The sequence below is a fragment of the Zootoca vivipara genome, chromosome 2, assembly GCF_965207765.1.
Source record: "Zootoca vivipara chromosome 2, rZooViv2.hap1.1, whole genome shotgun sequence".
NCBI lineage: Eukaryota > Metazoa > Chordata > Lepidosauria > Squamata > Lacertidae > Zootoca > Zootoca vivipara.
In genome coordinates, this window is record NC_142584.1 from 49,137,338 (window position 1) to 49,159,578 (window position 22,241).

The window sequence follows — 22,241 nt, forward strand, 5'->3', positions numbered from 1 at the left end:
TTAAGTTGGCTTTTCTTAGTTCACTAGTTTAGTTTTAGTTAGCTGTAAAGTGGCAGCAGAGAAACCTTCACGTGGGCAGAAGTCCTAAAAAGACTGAAAAAAGAAAACCGAATCTAAAGCAGAATACCAACTTTTATTATTCCTTTGGCTAAATTTGTCATAATTTACCACCAGTCTTAATGATTGTTCTGGTTTAGTTTAGGCTAAGCTAGCAAAAGCCACGGTTATTATTTCTGTAGCCCTTTTCATTAAGGGCTTCATTGATCCCCCCCCATTCATTTGACTTATTCTACCTTTAAAAGCATTGCAATAACGTATACAGCACTGATACCGCCTGCTCCCTCCTTCCACTTTCTACCCATTGTTAACAACAGTTACTTACAGTGGCAAATTACGGAAGAGGAATGAAGAGGCTTCCCAGCAGCATGTGGAGAAATCTGCTCCACCGCACGGTGGGGAGGAGTTACGGTGGATCACGTGACCACCCCTCCCCTCCGGGGGGCAGGGACGTTGTTCCGCGCCGCCCGGGGGGATCCCAGTCACGTCATCCATCGGCCAGCCAATCAGCTGGCTGGGGGCGTGGCCGGGCCCCATTTAAACTGCTGCTTGGACCATTTTGATCTATTCACACTTTGAAATAGTTGTGGGTGTGGAGGCGGGAGTTGTTTAGATGGAAATGTGTATTACTTCCCTTGCTGTGGAGTGTTGTAAGCAAGTTCTACTGTGTTGTGTGTGTGTGGGGGGGTCCTCCTGCCCCTTCTGCTGAGGAGGTCTCTGGACACCTGTCCCCAAAGTCCTATCTAGCAAGTGTAAGGGTTGCATTGCATATTTGAATTCAGGTTCTCCTCACCTCCCCAGTTTAACACTATAGCTGAGCTGACTCATGTTTAAAACTAGGCCATGCTATATAAAAGCAGGTAAAGGTGTTTTTTTGTTGTTTTTTGTTTTAAATGAAAATTATTATTGAAATAACTGAAAAATTCTCGCAACCTATTAGAATGGCCAGGTGTTTAAAAATGTTTGCCACTTGCATTTCAAGTTTGATCTCCATTTCTTCATTGCCCCCGCCTTCAAGCTTCTGGACTGTGTTGTCTGCTGAACCTCTAGTAGAATTCACACAGCTCCATAGATGAGCTAGTAAAGTGATCTGGTGCCTTAAACAAGGATCTGCTCCAATAGGATCTTCCCAAGGAGCACTTTACATGGCCTCTACATTCTGGACTTAACTGTCAGGGGTCCTTTACCTTTACATTGTACTGAGGAATGGGTGGTGGTGGTGGTGGTGATGGTGGTAAAGTGACGAGGCTGACTTAGGCTCAAAGCAGGAATTTGCAAACTGTCTCAATTCAGAGCACCTTCCACACCATGCCAAGGCGCTCTTGCACATCTGCTACAAACTGTTGATTATTGTAGTAAGCTTACTAACCATTGTAAAAAGTTATACAAACTACCCAAATGATCAAGGGGATGGAGCAACTTGGCTACAGGGAAGGGCTGCAACATTTGGAACTTTTTAGTTTCGAGAAAAGATGATGTGATAGAAGTTTATATTTTTTAAAAAATGCATGGCATTGAGACAGAGGATAGTGGATAGAGAAAAAGTTTCTTCTCCTTTCAGCACTAGAACTTGTGGACATCCCACGAAGCTGAACATTGAAAGATTCAAAGCAGATAAAGGAAGGTTCTTGTTCAGGCACCACGTAGTTAAACTGTGGAACGCACTGCCACAAGAGGTAGCGATGGTCAACAACTAGGATGGTTTTAAAAGAGGATTCTTGGTGAGTGATGCTATCAATGGCTATTAGTCATGACTGTTATGCTCTTCTTCCATAGTAGGAGGCAGCAATGCTTCTGAATACCAATTGCTGGGAACCACAGCTTTGGAGAGGGCTCCTGCACGGTTCCTGCTTGTTGACTTCTCACAGGCCCACATCTAGTTGGCTACTGTGAGAACAGGGTGCTGCACTAGGTGGGCCACTGGTCTGATCCAGTAAGCTCTTCTTATGCTATTAAGTTCCTGCCCTGGTGTAATTTTAGCACAGCATTTCATTTTCCCAGGCTTTAATCTTAAAAAGATGTGTTCTACTTCTGCAGGTGATTTTACACTGCTTTTTCTAAATTGATTTGCTGTCTATAGATCTTGCTGCTTTTATTAGGTGGTGTGTATAAGTGTTTTTAAATTGTTTTAATTGTGTTTTCTATTTGTGTGTTGTAAGCTGTCCTGAAATTGTTTGATGGGCAAGAATAGAAATCATTCTTGAGATGAAAGCAAGATAAAGTAATAAGGCTTTGACAAACATCTGCCCAAGGGTACATTAGGTCAAAATGGCTCCACTTATGAGCAGAGAATGGACTTGTCCATGGCTGCAAATATATAAAATTCACAGATATCTTGAGCAAAACCTTTAGCAACAAGAGCCATTTGCATATCTATGGCAATGACAAGTTCCCAGCCCTTTCCTTGTCCTGTTCCCCCTTACCTTAATTGCACACGGAAATGGGCTGTCGCACTAAAGAGATTTAAAGTTTATATTTTAGGCTGTAAAAAGACACAACTAATAATAGGTCCTGAACTCTTATCACATGATGCACTCTAATGAGGAGAGCTACTGTTACGGTACAGCTAGTGCCCAAGGAAACAGCAGGCCATAGGGCTTACCGCAAGGTTGACGGGAGTTCATTGGGCCCTGGAAGTCAACACATTTTGTGGAGTGAGTTTCTTTTGGTCCACTTCACATACACAAACCACAGTGTGAAGCAAAACACACTGAGACTGCAGGACTGAGCTCAGCCAGGAGTATTTTGACAGCTGACTTTGCCACGGTTGTAGAAAGGAGGAACCCGCCAAAGAAGTCCCTAGCCACCCTGAAATAAATGTCCACATCGCCAGTGGTGTTGCTAGAGGTGCTTCGTGAAAGACTCAGGGGAACAGACACATGGCAAAAAAACTTGCATTAAATTTACATATTCTAAATTTGCATCTGTATGTATAGATGCAGGGACAGGGGTGGTGCTGTGGTCTAAACCAAAGGGCCTAGGGCGTGCCGATCAGAAGGCAGGGGTTCGAATCCCCACGGCGGGGTGAGCTCCCGTTGCTTGGTTCCCGCTCCTGCCAACCTAGCAGTTCGAAAGCACGTCAATGTGCAAGTAGATAAATAGGTACCGCTCCGGTGGGAAGGTAAACACTGTTTCCCTGCGCTGCTCTGGTTCGCCAGAAGCGGCTTAGTCATACTGGCCACATGACCCGGAAGCTGTATATGAGCGAGATGAGCGCCACAACCCCAGAGTCATCCACGACTGGACCTAATGGTCAGATGTACGGGCCGACTTTCAGGAGGAATGCTATAATGTAAGTCCATTTTTTAAAAAAGTTTTTTTAAAAAAACTGTTGGGGCAGGGGTAGGAGATTTAGGCCACAACAGAAGACCTGGGAGTCCCCCGCCCCACCAGCTAACCGCTAACAACACCCCTATGGCCAGTCACAGTCTTGCACATGGTCAGGACAGCTGCAGAAGATGCACAGCCTGGAACATGCACGGCATTCTTTCTCCCTTTGTCCTTGAAAAATGCATGTAAAAAGTAATACTCCTGACCCGAGATCAGATACCAGGGAGGACAAACTGTAACAGCAGCACAATGTGGCAGTGTCAGCAAGCTGAATCCTGCTCGTTTGTGCACAGCTGTTCCTAATTTAGGATTTTGCCAAAACTACCCAAATATTCAGTTCAACTGCCCAGCACCTTATTGTGCTGGTCACCTGAGCTGTGCTCCTGGCATCTGTAAAACAAACTGTAGTAGAGAATGAAGGAATTCTTTCGCTCAAACCAAAATACTCCTTCTGAAGGCTTTTTCCAATAAGTTTTCATCTTCTTTATCACATAATAAGGACTTAAATATTTTCCCTTGGCACCAAAAAAAGTACAGCATGTATTTTATGTAAGACAAACCACAGAGTCTGAGAGATTAGGGGGCTGCTTTGCTTTTGTGAAGCCAAATGCAATCGCTTTTAATTGAGGAAAAACTCCCGTGGGCTTCAGTGACAGTTTCAGCCAAGCTTTTAAAATCTACTGTTAACATTTCCTGAGGTGGGAAGGTACAAGGCCAGTCCAAGAAGTTTTGCTGCCTGAGGCAAAGGATGAGATGGCAGCCCCCTCCCCCACTCCACAGGATGTTGGGTAGCCGGCATGGCGTACACAGCTCTGTCCTCCATGAGGAGGGAACAGCTTGACTGGGGGGTGAGAAGAAATGGCTGGAGGGGAGCTGAGACAGCTGTCTCCTACCCCCATTTGTCTAGTGGTAGGGCTGATCCTCCTAGCAAGCTAAAATCATGGGATATGGATGCAACATCTGCATACCAGAAGCAGTGTTAAAACAGCAGATGTTGAGCAGTGCGCTGCTGCCTCAGACCTCTCAGGAGGGAGGGAGGGAGGGTGTGCCTTACTATGTAACAGGCTCTCTCAAGAACTACAAGCTCACCGGTCAATAAATTTTGGAAGTTTCTTTTTGGAACTCTTTTTTATAATTTTCATTTATATACATTGCAACAATTATTCAACCATAATTTTAACATTTCTGACTTCGACTCCCTTCCCCCTTTCTGTGGCTCTTTACATTTATCATACTCCAAATTGTCTTAACTGATTCTTTTCTTCATCTATTCTCATATAGATCTTATATATATATTTGAAACTGCAGGTTTTTACAATAATCCTGCCAGTGTCTTGATCTGATTACAGTTTATTTTTAAATACTCAATAAAGCATTTCCATTCTTTTCTTGAAAAATTGTTATCTTGATGTCTTATTTTTCCAGTAAGTTACGCCATTTCTGCATACTCCATTAGTTTCTGTAACCATTCTTCTCTCATCGGGACCTCTTCTTCCTTCCACTTTTGGGCAAATAACATTGTTGCACCTGTGGTTGCACACTTAAATAATTTTTTATACTGTTTAGGTAGTTCTGAACCTATACTTCCCAAGAGAAAAGCGTCTGGGTTTTTTTTTTTAATGAATATTATCTTAAACATTCTTTTTCAATTCATTATATATCATTTCCCAGTAAGCTTTAACCTTATTGCAAGACATATGGAAAAAGGTACCTTCTTTCACTTTTACATTTACAACACTTACTCAATTTTGATATATACATTTTTGCCAATCTACTAGGTGTTAGGTACCATCTATATAACATTTTCATATAATTTGCTCTTAAACCATAAAGGTAAAGGTAAAGGGACCCCTGACCATTAGGTCCAGTCGTGACCGACTCTGGGGTTGCGCGCTCATCTCGCATTATTGGCCGAGGGAGCCGGCGTACAGCTTCCAGGTCATGTGGCCAGGATGACAAAGCCGCTTCTGGCAAACCAGAGCAGCACATGGAAACGCCGTTTACCTTCCCCGCTGTAGCGGTTCCTATTTATCTACTTGCACTTTGACGTGCTTTCGAACTGCTAGGTTGGCAGGAGCTGGGACCAAGCAACGGGAGCTCACCCCGTCACAGGGATTCGAACCGCCGACCTTCTGATCAGCAAGCCCTAGGCTCAGTGGTTTAACCACAGCGCCACCTGGGTCCCTAACATGCTGTAAATTTTCCATATTCCATAACCATTCCCATGGCTTCCATTTCAATGTTATGACCAATATCTATTGCCCAATGTATCATTGAAGATTTCACATTTTCATCCTTTGTCTGTCATTCCAATAGCATCTTATACATTTTGGATATCACTTTAACATTACAGTTTAACAGGTCTCTAGTTGTGATAGCTGTTCCCCAAACCCCCACTTCATATGCTTTTTAAATACTTCATTCAAATGATGATATTGTAACCATGTTGTTAACATCCCTGATAAATCCTTAAACTCTTTTAATTTAAATTCTCCACCCTCCTCTCTTAGCAAATTTCTATAAGTTACCCAACTTTCCGTCATATTTTTCTTTTTCACTGCTATGGCTTCCAAAGGTGAAAGCAAAAGTGGTGTTATAGTCTCCAATAAGTTTTTTATATCTATCCCATATTCTATACATTTTTTTCCTAATTATATGGTTTGTGAAACCTTTGTGTACTTTCACCTTTTCATACCACAAATAAGTGTGCCAACCAAAAATATTATTGTGACCTTCTATATCTAAAATATGGAGATTCTTTAATAGCAACCATTCCTTCAACCAGCACAGACAAGATGCTTCATAATATAATATCATTTCCTGCAGGCAGAAACCTCCTCTCTCTCTCATATCTATCAGTATTTAATATTTTATTCTTGGTTTTTTCCCCTGCCAGATATATTTAGAAATATATTTTTGCCATTTGTTGACACAATCTGTCTTGCCCATCACCAGTTTTGGCTGAAACAAAAATAACATTCTTGGTAATACATTCATTTTTATGGTCGACACTCTACCCAACAATGAAAGTTTCATTCTACCCCATATTTGCTAATTTCTTTTAATATCCTCCCAAATTTTCAGATAGTTATCTTTATACAATTTTATATTCTTTGCTGTTATCTATACACCTAAATATTTAACCTTCTTTTCCACCTTTAGACCTGATATATGTTGTAGTTTATTATTACTCTCATCATTCATGTTTTTGGCCAGAAGCTTGGTTTCATCTTTATTAATTTGAAGACCTGCTATTTCTCCAAAAATTTATCTCTTCTGGTGCTTTCGGAATTGGTTCTGTTGTTTCTTCTACAGATATCACTACGTTGTCTGCAAATGCTTTTAATTGATATTGTCTCTGTCCCACCCATATTCCTTTAATTTCTTGATTATATCGTATTCCTTGCACCAAAACTTATAAAACTAATATAAACAATAAAGGTGACAGCGAACAGCCTTGTCTAGTGCCTTTAGTTATTTTATAATTCTCAGTCAATACATTGTTTACTTATCAATTTTGGTTATCGTTCTGTATATATTGCCTTGACTCCTTTTATAAAATCTTTAGAGAATCTGTCAGCCTGAATAATGTTATCAACAAACTTGCCCATCTCACTACTCACCCCGGCTCCAAGTGAGTAGTTGCTAAGTAGCATAATTTCAACACACATCCTTAGGGATCCCCATGGTTTACTTATCACTGTTGTAAAAAGCTAAGCATGTATTTCTTCCTTAGAAGACCTGCTGGTGAAACCAATTTTCCATGTGTTTTATCTTCATAGTTACACAGCTGTGAACCTAGACATGTCTTAATTAGATTTAGTATAGACTTTGCTCTTCTGATTTCCTCTGCAAGCCACCTTCTAAAGTTAAACTGACAAAAGAGCTGTCTTTGAAACCTAAACATTTCTTTCATTCCCACTAGCAGAGGTAAGTTCAACAGAAGGCATCACCATTCCAGTTTGCTGTTTGCTTCCTCTTGACTCTGTGCAGCTGTAATTATCTCTGCAATAAAGACAGATGTGGGTGCCCTCCAGTGGGCAATCAGGAGATCAAACAATAGAATAGAAGCTTAACACCATCATGATAATATTAAAATACAGTATAAACAAACTCTGGCGGAACATATCACCTAATCTTCTTCTTCTTTGGTGAACACTCATAGCTAAACACGGTTTTAACAATGGGTCCGTAAGTGACTGTGGAGGCCAATTCTGGATCCACACGTCCTTCCACAGTGGGGACATTGGTTTCCGGGTAGGAGTTGATCATGGTCTAGACTTGCCAAACGTGCCTTCCTCTTAGCTCATTTCTCTCTTGTGTCCTGAGTTCGAGTGTCTTCAAAGCCCGTGACTCCTTCACTGGTCATCCTCAAGTGAGAGAGCTCTATCCCAGGATAATGTGGGTAACTCTAGAGGCCTTGTTAATCTTACTAGGTGCTCCTCCTCCACTGCTCTCCTCTAGTCCTAAATGAACACAAGTTGCCAGCCATTATTTAATGAAAGCTATCCCTGGAAGATTCTTTATCATCCTCCTCTGCCACAGCTTCCTCTGATGAGTCAGCAACTATCTCAACAGGCTTAGAGGAACTGAAGCAAGAAGCAGATTGTGGGTAAGCTGGTCAATAAGTGACTAAAATGTGTAAATTTCCACCTCCTTTAGGATGCTCTCCCCAGGGAGGCTTGCCTGGCACCTTCATTACATATCTTTAGGTGCCAGTCAAAAACATTTCTCTTCAACCAGGCATTTGGCTGATTAATGTTCTATGGCTTTTTAAATGTGTTTGTGGGAGGGGGGGTCATTGGTTTGTTTTTGTTTATTTATTTAGTGTTCTCATTTTGTATTTTTATGTTGTGAGCCACCCTGTGATCTTTGGATGAAGGGCAGTATACAAATTTAATTAATAAATAAACAGAAGTGGTGTGTGTTTCTTTGTATGCATCCATGGGAAAATAAATATGGTTAGCCACACAACAAAAGGGTCTGCAAACTGCTGTTGGTATTGTAGGGTTTGGCAATTCAAATGTTGCAGATGTGTAAACAATAGAACACATCTAGATAAGTGATGGCTGTAATTAGTGTGGGTAGTATTCAACCAAGTTGTTGGGTTCATGAAATAAGGTTTCCTCATGCAACAGATCTTTTACCTCTCTCCTCTCCCTACACCATTAACTAAATCTGCTCTGGAGGTTGGGGAAAACCCCTGGAACAGGTTTAGGAGATGCATGCAGCGGGTGGAGAGGGGGAAAAGTATTGTTGCATTATGTTGAATTCCACCCAATTTAGGGTTTTATTCCGATGACCATAGGCACGCCATAGCTACACAGCTCAGGGAGTGTGCAGTTTGTCTACCACCAAAGGTTACTGGTAGCTGAAGACATAGAACATTTCGGGTGGTAGTCACCTACTTTTTTCCATAGTAAATCCACTGAAATTAATGGCCCTCACTTAGTCATGTCTATTAATTTCAATATGACTACACTTGAGTAAAACTTAGTTGAATATCACCCATTAGGCAACAATGCAATAGGTTTAGAATAAGGAAAGATCCAGATAATCAAACCCCACATAGGAGATATTCTTGTACTGGCCTGGCAGAAGTCTTACGGTATATGGAATGAGACTCATTGTAGTGTTCCTCAAGGTACAGCAAGCAACTCAGCTAAAGAGTGGTGGACTAAGCTGAACCTACAGTTTATTTCCCACATGAATGTCTACATGATATCAGCTGAAGACAGATACCTAATACTGTACTTCATGGCAAGATGGCTGTTTCTGTTCTGCTCTTTCCAATGTACAGTCTATAGCAGGACATGGTGGGACAGTCACCTTTTGGCACTGCTGATGTAATGCTCCAATCCAATGTCACTTCTGGAAGTCTTCCAGGCTAAGTATGGGAGATACAGCGACTCCGATGACATAAGAGGCTAGATATAATCATGGCCTGGAAGATGCTTCTTAGCCTTGGAAACTTTTTGTTCCTTCCTTCCTGTAAAACCTCTTTTTCACAGGGCTTATGAGATCACATAAGATAAGCTGAGGAACTGCCTTGGATGATGAGTGGGGAAACTGTATCCCCCTCTTCTTGCACACCTCCTGCAAAGGAATTTGTAGGGGCTGGGTTCACAATGAATCTATCTCCAAGGGGTGCCTTGAAATTAGCTGGTCTTTTATCCCACCAGTTCTTTTGAGAATGCTTTTTATAGCCTGGAGATTGTCCTGGTTCCTTTAATTAGCATGGGCACCATCCTTTTTTAAAATAATAATGATATCACCAGCTTGTGAGGCTCTTTAGAGTGACATCTGTTTATTCATATTGATGTTCTATTTATACAAAGAGCATCAGTTCTGAGAAAAGCTACTGGATGTTCAAAATATCACCTTGATGCATGAGCCTTTTAAAATTTGTGCTATTTAATTTGTGGCAGCCAGACGAAATATGATTAAATGGTAAATCATACTCATGATGAGACTTCAAGCATCATAGACAAGAGGCTGTGCTATGAATCACAAAGTCCCTGGTTGAAAACTTGCCACTGCCATGAATTCACAGTGCTGCAGTCTTTGTTGCAGGTCTGCAGTATGGGAACAATACCGGTAATACTGAGTGACCTTATGAGCTTGGTACTGTATAAGGATTATAGCCTCAACCTCGGCCCTCCAGGTGTTTTTGAGACTACAATTCCCATCATCCCTGACCACTGGCCTTGCTAGCTGGGGATCATGGGAGTTGTAGGCCAAAAAAAATCTGGAGGGCCAAGGTTGAGGAAGCCTGGATTACAGTGTAATGGATGTGAAGGACTTTGAGAAGTCTAAAGCACGAATTAGTTGGCAGTGATAACTGTCACTATGACCTGGGTCTCACCGAGATGGTACACCAGACCTGCTGGTACATACTGACATGATAAAGGGTGTTCCTTCATACAAAAGGAATCCCTGCACAGGGAAAAATATATGTCAGAGAGAAGGATTCTAGTCTAGCTTCCTCCCTGATGTGCTAGTTTCCTTTGTTCAGGGACTTCTGTTTAGTCATGAGAGTCTCTACTTACAGTCTCAAGTAGCACAGCCCAGAAGCAGGTATGTTAGTAAGAAACGAGCCTAGATTGAATGTATTTCACATTAAAATGGCTTCCCAATTATCAGCTCTTCTGGAAACAGAAACCTTGGCATCTAAACCCTCCAAGTAAGTTATGTTCTTTTAAAAATAATAATAGCCCAAACCAACTCAAGTGAGTTCTCACCTGGGCACAAGGATCTGTCACTCCAAAGTGCACAAAAGCCAGTGTCAGGCAGGCTTCTATAGGCATTGTGGTTCTCCAGGAAACAGCAGCATCAATGCTTGCCCCAAACCAAAAGCCCTTCAAGATGTGCGAAGAGGAACCCCCACATACACTTCTTGCCTCTGAGGAGTCATACCCCAAAGGTCGGCTTGCTTTGGTGCTCTAGCTGACAAATAACCACACAACACTGCATGTCCAAAAATTAACCAAAGATGTAGAATAAGAACATAGGTTGTGCAGGAGGCAACAAAGTACAAATGCAGTTTCTGTCCTACACATTCGTCCCTAGTCTATGGAAATAACATTCTAGTATCACCCAACATAAGCAAACTAGGGGGGGGGGAGCTGCCATCTCTGTCTCACAATAATGCACAAGGAAATGCAAACATTTCAAAAGCTATTGACTTTATCACTAAACCTCATAATCCTTCCACTTTAGGGTGGCCGAGTAGACTGCTCCCCTCCCCTTGTCATCTCTCTAGGAAAATTCTAGTCTAGCTCCACTTCTGCAAAGGTTTAGTAGACATTTGTGCCAACCCACCTTTCATATGCTGGCTGCCTAACTGGTCTGGCAGCTTTGTCAGGAAGATTGGATAGATGGGAAAATAAATGAAAACTACACCACAGGATGAAGTGGCACTTTTATAAATGAATGAATTCATTTGGGCACAAGTGCAAGACATACCACTTCCAGCGCATGAAGTGGACAATAAAGTGTTGAAAGCACACACAAGGGATGATGGTAGTAGAGATTTGCAAAAAGAGAAACTTGTGCCCAAGGGACACAGAACCGTTAACCCAGTGGTTTCTCTTCATTCACACTTCTAATGCTCATTCTGTGTCCATACACATTTTCTTACTCAGAGAGGATGTCCTCAATACAGTGTAAAAGAAAACTGTTGGCAGCTATCAGTGACATATCATGTTGGGAGAAGTGAAGTCAAACAAACTCTTGATAGCTGCTGCAGCAGATGCTATTGAGCTCAATAAGAAGGTTGCCCAAGTTCAGAGCTGGCGGCATTGGGTGCTCAGGATTTCCCAGGCATCAGCTGCCCCCCAGCTTCCAGAATCAGAACATTTTTTTACTCCCCACACCCCCCCCCAGCATCCTAGTAGATGGAGGGGGGAGATATCCTCACCAGCCAGGAAGCTGTCATGTCTTTTTGCAGATTGGGGACTCAGGGAGGATAGTTTGAAGCCACTGGTCAGCTCCTTGAGCCAATGTCAGCTTGACCTCACTCTAGGAGATTAGCTGTCTCAGTAGCATGTTACAGGGGCCTTATGAGGGCTGTCTGACAATCTACATCCTATTAGCCCCACCATGCTCAATTAAAGGGGCATTGCGCTCTTCTAAACCACAGGTTCCTATGGGGTGGGGACTGCACGGGAGGGGTGTTCTTGTGACCCAGAGCAGTCAGACATGGTCATATAATCGAACCTGAATGGTCCAAGAGCAGGGGGGCGATGCCTCCCCTTCCTCAGTGTGAGAATCGTGGCCACAGAATATGACAGGAGCCAACAACAGTCCCAGCACAAATTTGTCATATTTCCATCAGATTTAGAAGAACAATAGAGAACCTGATTGTTGACATTTGGCTTACAATCCTAGTAAAAATACACAAGGACCTGTTGCATATGTAAGCGAAGGAAATGAGGTTGATGGTATACCCTTTGCTCCTATATACATATAAGCACAACACAGGCCCTGCTCTTCGTGTTTCTTGTGCGATTGGGACAGCTGAAAATTCTCACACGTTCCATTAACTGGATCAGATTCCAGCAGTGATGGGAGGGCAGGGAGTCTTGGTGAAACAGCTCAATAGACCCAGGCCTCTCCTGAGTCCTGACATTAGGCCAAATATTCTGGGTCACATAGTTGAGATCCTCGTGATGAAACCCAATATAGAGGTGGATCAAGCGGTGCTCACCACATGGTGTTAACGTCCTCCTGCACTGACAGACCTGGTATGCCAAGCTAAGCTGTTAACCATATCAGCCCCACAGTGGGCCAAGCTAAGCTGTTAACCATATCAGCTCCACAAGATCAAGGGCATGACAGCTGGTGAATGAGGATCAGGGGCACACCGAGCCAACTTGGCCTACAAATGCTCCAGACTTTATAGTTACCTCATGGTTTTGGAAACCAACGCAGGGCAAACATGATGTCACCCGTGTTACAGTTTTGCTGCCACTTAACAACATAATACCCACCCTGAAAATTTCCAGAGAACTTTGTTGTGTGTTCTTCTACTGCCTTGTAACCAGCGGCAAATGAATGTTGCAAGGTTTATTTTTAAAGCACTCTTCATATTTCCTGTTCCTAAGCAATCACTAAGAGATGATTAGCACTCATCCTCAAATGGATAGAGCCATCCAAACTTCTCATGGGGGTGGGGGTGGGGAAGAATACTTTGTTAGTTCCCATTACTTTGCACACCTACACATCCATTCTGAAATATCACTGTAAATACATGGAAAAACAGTATTTCCCTTAGGAAAGTACTCTCATGACATTAGTAATGTATTAAAGTGTCCAGCTGCAAAAAAATTACAGTGCTACGGGTGTCTGTCTCGTCATTTCCCAAGCAACGAGAAGTTCCAGTGATAGCACTGCTTGGGACTGCCTACCTTTTGGAAGAGAGATAATAGATTTAGGAGATTTAGCTCATATTATTATTATTATTTTGCAAAAATAGGAGCATAGGTGGAAGCAAACAGCACAAGCACTCCTACTAGTTACAAGATCCACATGAGACCCCCAGAGAGCAACACCTACACCCCAAGGTGCCTTCAGCTCACAACTTATCTCTCTTGCACCACTTCTTTCGCTGCCTCAGAATGAGACTGCTCTCCAAAACGGCAGCCCTCCCCACACCAAATGCTAAGAGCACCCTAACTGGGGGCTGGGTGTGGTGAATTTCCTTCCATAAAATGGTTCTCACTTTTCAGAGATGATCAAGAAACTATCCCCTACCAATTAGTTCCCTAAACCAGGGAGGGGGATCCTCTGGCCCTCCAGATGTTGTTGGACTACAACTCTCATTTTCCCTGGCAATCGGCCATGCTGACTGAGCCTGATTGCCAAGAGCTTCAGGAGTGACACTGGTTCCCCATCCCTGCGAAAGACAAATATCTAACAACCACCCTGAGGGAGTAACCTGCAATTTCCCTGACCTTTAAACGGCCTCGGTCCAGTATACCTGAAGGAGCGTCTCCACCCCCCCCATCGTTCTGCCCGGACACTGAGGTCCAGCGCCGAGGGCCTTCTGGCGGTTCCCTCACTGCAAGAAGCAAAGCTACAGGGAACCAGGCAGAGGGCCTTCTCGGTAGTGGCACCCGCCCTGTGGAACACCCTCCCATCAGAGGTCAGAGAGATAAACAACTACCTGACATTTAGAAAATACCTAATGGCAGCCCTGTGTAGGGAGGTTTTTAATCTGTGATTTTTGATGCATTTTAATGTTTGTTGGAAGCCGCCCAGAGTGACAGGGGAAGCCCAGCCAGATGGGCGGGGTATAAATAATAAATTATTATTATTATTATTATTATTATTATTATTATTATTATTATTATTCCCTAGCAAAAGGTGTCTCCAGCCTGGCTGGTCAGCATTCAGAACAATATAATTATTACCACTGGAACACTATGGATCACTTTAAACTATAATTAATCTCTCAGAATTTCAGCTATATCACATGTAAATCAGAAGAGATGTTCCTTTTTTCAGACAATCTTTGAGGAGTGTATTTGGAATCAAGGATAGCTCCAGGTCTTCAGCTTAGAGGGTGGGTAGGGAAGAGCTGGTAAATTATTTCCCCCACTTGTCCCTTGGGGAAATATTTTCTTGCAATTCCCCTTCAATTTTCATCAGAATTGGGAAGTTTGATATTTTGTTATATTTGATTTATTTGTTTACTGGATTTTTATTCTGCTTCTCAGCCAAAATTCCCCCAAATAGAGAAGGAATATCAAGAACTGGCGCCTTGGGGAGACGGATATGTAAGTAAGAACAATACTGATTTCCTGTTTGCTGGTAATGGCAGACATGCTGTGGTGCATGTGTGTGGCCAGAGATTGTGCCAAAAATGTTTTAAACACGTCTGTCAAAACTGCATTTAATCAAGCACACAGGGCACAATTCAGACAGAGTTAATCATTTTAAAAACTCCCACTTAACTCTCCCCCATAGAAATCAACAAGGCCACAAGTGCTGAACTTTGGATGGGCAATGCTGGTAAAGTCCATCATAATTTCTGTGCAGATGTCCTAAAGTGGCAACATCCAGTGCTGTTCACCTCCTTCCACAATGGAAATCCACTTGTGCAACAGGACCTCCAGCTTCTCTTCTTCCTCTGTAGCCCTTGTACCCTCCCTCCCCAAAATCTGTTACCAGGTGTCCCCCAATCCTCTGGAGAAGTTTTGGCAGCTGCAGGGAAGGGGCGGAGAGGAAGGGAAAGGACTGCTGCACCAGCCAATGTCTGCCGGCGCTACATTGGATTTCACCTATATCAACAGTTCCAGAGCATCTCAGGTTTTAGAAATGTTGAGCTCTTAGTAGCAAAACCCAGATCTTGCTGAGCTCCTCTAGGTACATGCCTGAGTAATTGCAGAAGTGACTGGACCTTAGGGGTAAAAGTAGAAGAGAATGTAGCTAACGAAACTGAATTCAAGATCTAACAGAATACATCTGAAACATACTGAGAGTCTGCCCCAAATCAGTTTCAAAACCTCAGTAGAGAAGTAATGGTTGTGGGAGTGGGGGAGGTAGGGAGGGAGGGAGGAGCGAACTCTAAGTTTTTAGATATTACCCAAATCCAGAGTACGGAATTGATTTCTGTATTCAGTTCTTATACAGTAGAGCACCCTGGAATTAGCGTAAAGTGGATCTTGTATTTTCCCGACCCTCCTATTTTTTTATACTAGAGCTCTGTGCTTGGTTATTAAAACAGAAGAAAGGTTTTTCTAATACTCTATACTTCTCCTTCTATCCATTTTGACCACTGATAGCAGTAAAATGCTTCAGATGGACAAGGCCAGAAAAATAGGAAAGAAAAGAACATTTACCTTTCCCCCGTCAAATCCTGGAATTAAAGCCTATTAAATGGCTATATCTGGGTAGGAAAAAAGATATTCCTGTATTTCAGACAGAAACGATCCTACTACAAAGGATTGATCCTGCACCAAGAATGTAAAACTGCCAGTCCCTCCACCCAGAAAAACAATCCCCACCTCCCAATCAGTTCCAAGACCACATTCTGTTTCCAAAGCTTGGGAATCGTGTTAAATTGTTCTTTGTGGCAAACTCAATTTCCAGCATTTAAAAAATAAAAATAGCTTTCCCTCCGACATCTGTGGAAGTCCAGAAGTGCTAAGTGCTATAACATCACCATGGTTCAATATCCCACCAACCTGCGGGTTTTATTGCATAGTCATATTCAATGTCACAGAGTAAAGTTATTTGCAGCCAAATCCTCAGCATGTTTATTCTGAAGTGACCTGACTCCAATGGCACTTGCTCCCAAGAAAGAATGGTCAGAGCTGCAGCCTCAGCCGGCTGAGGTGACTTCTTTTTTTGGGACAAGTAGGCCATAAAACTTTGCAGACTTTATCTGCCACTCCCTGATGAGACGGAACATTTTTAACAGTGGAAAAATTAGACTTACTAATGAAACTCGATGCTATTTTTAATGGAGAATAACCGTTTCACCTAATAAAACATCCAAAGTCTTCAGAACCTTCAGAACTTCATGAAACTTTATGGCTATGCCTGGCCACTCTTATTACAAGGTAATGAGAGACTCTAATGTATCTTGATGATGATGATCATTGTGAGCGTGTAAATTCCAGCCACGTTAGTAATATTTGGTTTTGGAAAGGAAATCTGACATCTGGTAAAAGGCTTTGAAATTACTTGAGGATAGGATACCAACTGGTACGGCACAGAAATGTGAAGACTCCTGTCCATGCATCGTTAGGAGTTCACCTAGGAAGAAAGTGAATGTAGCCAAGGGATATAAACGATCTGTTAATAAACTGAGGCTGGAGATCAGGAGATCCTTAATTATTAAATAAAGTGAAACTGCGACACTGTCTTCTTCAAATAGTCATGATGACAAACATATTTAGTTTCTAAGGGGTACATCTGTGGCAGGGATGGGGAATGTTTTCCAGCACAAAAGATGCAGTCCCTTGTGGGGAAACGTGGGGTGTGAGGGTCTGCATATCAGCGGCGTGTGGGACCAGAGGCAAAATTGGGTGGAGCAGGCAATGAATGTGACTCTTACCCTTCTACAGCAGGATATATTTCAGTCTTCTGTAAACACATAAACGCCCTCTCCATCCAAACATGTAAGGATGCATTCCAGCTAGGTAATAGCACTCAAGGAGGACATGGAGGAGGACCAGCGAGGGTGTGGCCTGGGGAAGAGTCCCAAGAGCTGAACAGAAAGACCTGGAGGGCCACATTGGAGCCAGAGGTTCCCCACATTCGTGTGGGAATGTTCAGGGTGGCAGGAGAGGATATATTGTTTATTAATATCCCTCCTAACTTGTGCTAGCAAGTCCCTTTACTTAGCAGAGTGCATTCCCCCTTTACACAGCAGAAAACTAGTTGCAAACTCGTGTGAGTTTCTTAAGACAATACGCAATTCAATCTGGCTTGTCCAGATTGAAATGTGTTCTAATATTTTCCTGGTAAGACCCCTTGAATCCCTCCAGTCTTATTCATAATCAATAAAAAGAAAGTTGACTCATGATCAGGCAGAGCACAGCATGATCCCAGAAGGCAGGCTTAAGGCTTAAAGTTACATATACCAACAGGTTTACCCCATATGTGGGTTGACCTAATGACTGCAGTTAGCAGTCCGGGAAGTTCGCAGGATGAAAGGAAAATGGAAAAGAGAGAGTGTGGCGGCATGCCTTGTCCTTTTACCAGGTCTGGAAAGCTCACAAGCATCCACTAGTCACATGCAAGGAAGGATGCTCTAGGCCAGGAGGAACAGGAGGTTTCGACTGGCTGGACCAAACATTCCCTTGCATGCCCACTCTAGTAAAACAAGGAATGTTGTGCTTGTCTGCTTTCAGTGAATTACATCCCACACTTCACCTATGGGATACAGAAAGGCTCTTTGCCCTTTTCTCCCCAGCCCCCTTCCTCACTGTGTCTTGCATCACACAGCACATGGCACAATAATATTACCATGGTCCTGCCCAAGTTTCACATCCTTAGGCATCAGCAGCGGGAGCAGAGAACTGGACATTGCTGCATTGTCACACATTGCTTTATACTAGAGATTATGAGGAAGATGGGTCAAAGGGACAAGCAGTACATGTTACCAGCATCATATATTTTGTAACATCTAGGGTTGCTTTCACACAAGTTACCAGGATTTGCTTGCTCACTTTGCATGGAAAATCCAGACAATGTCATTGTCAAATCACCGGCTGTCTGCATTGCTCTTCCATATTTTCCCCATATCTGATTTGTAGTTATTTAAATTATTTTCCAAAACAATTGCAGCATCCGCCTATCCAGTGTTGGTAGGCAAAGCTGGCTCCTGTGTCTTTAATTAAAAGCTTCTTAGTTGACAGTTCTACACTTTTAGTACTTCTTGTTGTGCACAGTGTGATTGCTGATAACTTGCCTGTAATTTGACTTTCAGATAGCATTTCTTAATTGCCTCTTAAGGTCAGTTCCTGGGCAGGAGTGCTTGAAAACTACATTTCTGCCCATTATATTTTGTTTCCACTTCTATATACTAAAATACTGCTATTTCACTGTAAAAAGGAAAAGGGAAAAATGATGAGAAGTTAAAGCCTCTTCTAGGAAAGAAACTGACAAAAAAGGTCAATTGCGAAAGGCTGTTCAAGAGGCAATTAACAGACTCCGTCAATAATCCCTCTGATCCACTCAGTAGGAAGCCATCAACAATAGTTGCAGGGCATCAACTTGAAGTATCCTTCTTGCTTTACTAATGTCCAATGGCACTCAATGCTGTAATCATTCTCTTATCCAAAATTTAAGCACATGTTCTAAAATGTGTATGAGGTTCGGAAATGGATTGTTAGTGTTTCAGGCTGAGACTACTCACTCTTAATGTACTTTGAGCCTAGTCACACAAGTTTTTCGTATGCAATACATTAGTGCATTCAATTTCCTCAAACCACACAGAGCTCATCTTGACCCTTTAGCCGTCTGTGAAGTCGGCAAGAAAGACATGGCAGAAAGGCAAGCAATATCCCACTAACATGGCCCCAATCCCACACTCCATCAATATGCTACTGCTAAACTGAAACGGCAGGACCTTGTTTGTGGGTATGCAATAGTGTATGATTGCTACCATGTCACATTCAGAGCAAGGACAAGCTGCAATATCTCCAGCTAACACTATCAAAACAGTAAGCGTCACAAGTTTACTAGTATTTGTCGCTTTGCCATACAATGGATAAACCTGAAAATAAATTATGTTATGTGCCTTATAATACAGATATACAGTGCTATATGTGACATTATTTTGCAGTGCTGTAATGGACAGAAAAGTCACTCTCCAAAACCGATCTGCTCACTGTGCACATGATCATAGCCAAGTCTCCTTTCTACATTTCTTGCAACACTTAATCAACTCAAATCACACAGAATTAATGCTTCGTAGAGGTGCCCCTGTTTGCTCCTAAATTTTGCACATTCCACAGAAACATTTAACTCCATCTGTTAAGTATTTATAGATCATAACAAATATATAAGCCATGGGAGTGATGGGGACCCAGCTTATCTTTCAGATCTGCAAAACTGGATTGCAAGGCTATGACATTTAAGAGCATTCAGCAAACCCGGTGGTCTCAGAGAGTTGCGTTTAGAGAAAAATCTGTTTTTGTTCTCCATGCATATAGCAAAAGGGAAAGCATCAATGAAATACTTATCTGATTAACCCGACTTTTAATTGATGGACATATTATCAAAACCTCAATATAGGTTTCTTCTAGAGATATTAGAATCATAGAACTGGAAGGGAGCCTGGAGATCCAGTTCAATCCCCTGCTCAGTGCAGGATACAACCAACTACAGTATCCTTGACAGGTGGACCATTCAGCTTCACCTCTGCTTAAATTCCTCCATAGAAGAGGAGCCACAAGTCCACCACTTCTCAACACACCTATTTATGTTCTCAAAGTATTCTTATCTAGGAGTGTGCACTGGCATCAAGATTCAACTTGGCTTTGGAAATGCCTATTAGAGTCACTCTGTGACTTTCTAATTCAACTCCTTATTTAGGAGCAAAATATATCTATTAAAAATGAAAAATTGTTTTCCCCCTCCCCCATCCACTATAATGGGGAATCTAAATATGGCTATAGCTTTTCTTGTCACAGAAGTGGATGAAATTTGGAGGCACAGAAGCCTCAACAGGATTATATCTTCCAATTTTATTTATTATTTTATTTTGATGCATATGCTGCCCTTTCTCCCAAAGGAGCCCAAGTTCAGGGAGTTTGCAGAGAGAATACACCCAGGGGTGTGTGCAAGGCAGCTTTACAACTTATTAGAAGAAGAAAGTCTATTTATCTGGCACACTTAGATGTAGTTTGCAGACATCGCTCTCTCTTCTGAGGCAGGGAATTAAAAAAAAGAGACAAGGTGCACACATGTCTCATTGGTACTAAATCAGCATAACAGAACCAACAAATTGGGGGGGGGGATAAATACAAAAGGGAACGCCTGTTGGCACAAACGAGAAATATCAAAACTGCTCCTCATAATCACATTCAAATATAAGTGGGTGGGAAACTCCTGTCTAATTGAAATACTTTATTGTCACTTGTACAACTTTGTATACAGAGATTACACGAGCACCCCCCACTCAGCTCTCTTAGTCATAATTCCCCTTGTTTACTGATGTACACCCTCCAAACCTGAAAGTCAGTTGCCCTGTTATTATCTTTTCATTCACCAGCCTAACAGCCCAGGGATAGAAGCTGTTCTTTACCCTGTTGGTGCAACTAATCATGCTTCTCTATCTTCTGCCTAAGGGCAGAAGATCAAGAAAGTGCCGGCCAGGGTGTGAATCATCCCTGAGAATTTTCCTCTCTCCTGAGGCAACGTTATTCCACGATGTCATCCAGCGGATTCACAGGACAGCCCATAATATATTGTGCTGTATTCACCACCCTCTGTAGTGTAGGCATTTCCTATCTGTTGATGTCAAACCAGCGTACCACACCGTGATGCAATATGAAAGGACACTTTCTATTGTGGACCGGTAGAAGGAGATCATCAAATGTTGATTGACATTGTTCTTTCGCAATATTCTGAAGAAATGGAGTCTCTGTTGGGCTTTCTTAACCACCTGGGTTGTATTGATTTTCCAAGGAAGGTCTTCACTGAGATAAACTCCTAGGAATTTAAAGGAAGAGACTCTCTCCACACAGCCCTCCCCGATGTACAGCGGGGCTAGTTCTCCTCTCTTCCTCCGAAAGTCCAACACCATCTCCTTTGTCTTGCTGATATTAAGGTGCAAATTGTTCTCTAGGCACCATGTAGATATTTTTTTGACCTCCCCTCTATACGCTGATTTGTCTCCACTTGTTATTAAACCCATTATGGTGGTGTCATCTGCAAACTTAATAATTGCAGTAGACGGGTCAGATGATACACATTCGTATGTATACCATGAATACAAGTAGGGACTTGGCACACATCCCTGTGGTGTGCCAGTGTTGATTTTTTAAGGAATTGGATGTTACATGTCCAATCCTCACTGTTTGTGTCCAATCTATCAGAAAATCTTTAATCCAGTCACAGATGTTAGAAGAAAGATTCATGTCAGTCAGCTTTTTAATGAGGATGTCCGGAAGGATGGTATTAAAAGCCAAGCTATAATCAATAAACAACATCCTGACATAGTTCTCTGGTTTCTCTAGATGACTTGCTGCAAGATGAAAGGCGGTATCGCATAATCTGTGGACCTATTTCTTCTATAGGCAAACTGATGTTTATCAAAGTCCAGTGGAAAGCAGGTTCTAAGGCAGGCATCCCCAAACTGTGGCCCTCCAGATGTTTTGGCCTACAACTCCCATGATCCCTAGCTAACAGGACCAGTGGTCAGGGATTATGGGAATTGTAGTCCAAAACATCTGGAGGGCCGAAGTCTGGGGGTGCCTTTTCTAAGGTGTTGAAGGACTAGGTGGATTAACAGCTAAATAATACTCAAATGTGGACATGCCCTTAGTAAATGAAATCTACTGTTCCTTATTAGAAGGAAAGTCTATTTAGAAAAAAATAATTTCCCCCCTTTATAATAAAACAACCTAAAAAGCCTTAAAGAATATGCACCCCCCCATGTTTAAGAATGGTCCCCACTATCATCTAATCAACACTGAGGTGCTTTTCCATATGAGAATCATGCAATACCTGAATTGCCCTGAACTTGCTTACACTCCTAACTGAGCCATCCAAGAACATCACAGTCTCTAGGGAATGGGTACCAGCTGGAGTTAAATTCTTTTGGGGAAGTCTGCTGGCCTCATTCTCCAGTCATTAATGTCAACGAGTCCAAAATGCTTGCCCTTCTTTCATCA

General features: G+C 42.3%; 1 long non-coding RNA gene across 1 annotated transcript; it reads left to right on the plus strand.

The window, feature by feature from the left end:
- The first annotated feature begins 1,540 nt into the window (after nt 1–1,540).
- On the plus strand, nt 1,541–15,061 carry LOC148686845 (uncharacterized). The gene is made up of 3 exons (XR_015948107.1): nt 1,541–1,778; nt 14,607–14,666; nt 14,929–15,061. It is a non-coding gene; the product is annotated as an uncharacterized LOC148686845 (long non-coding RNA).
- The last annotated feature ends 7,180 nt before the right edge of the window (nt 15,062–22,241 follow it).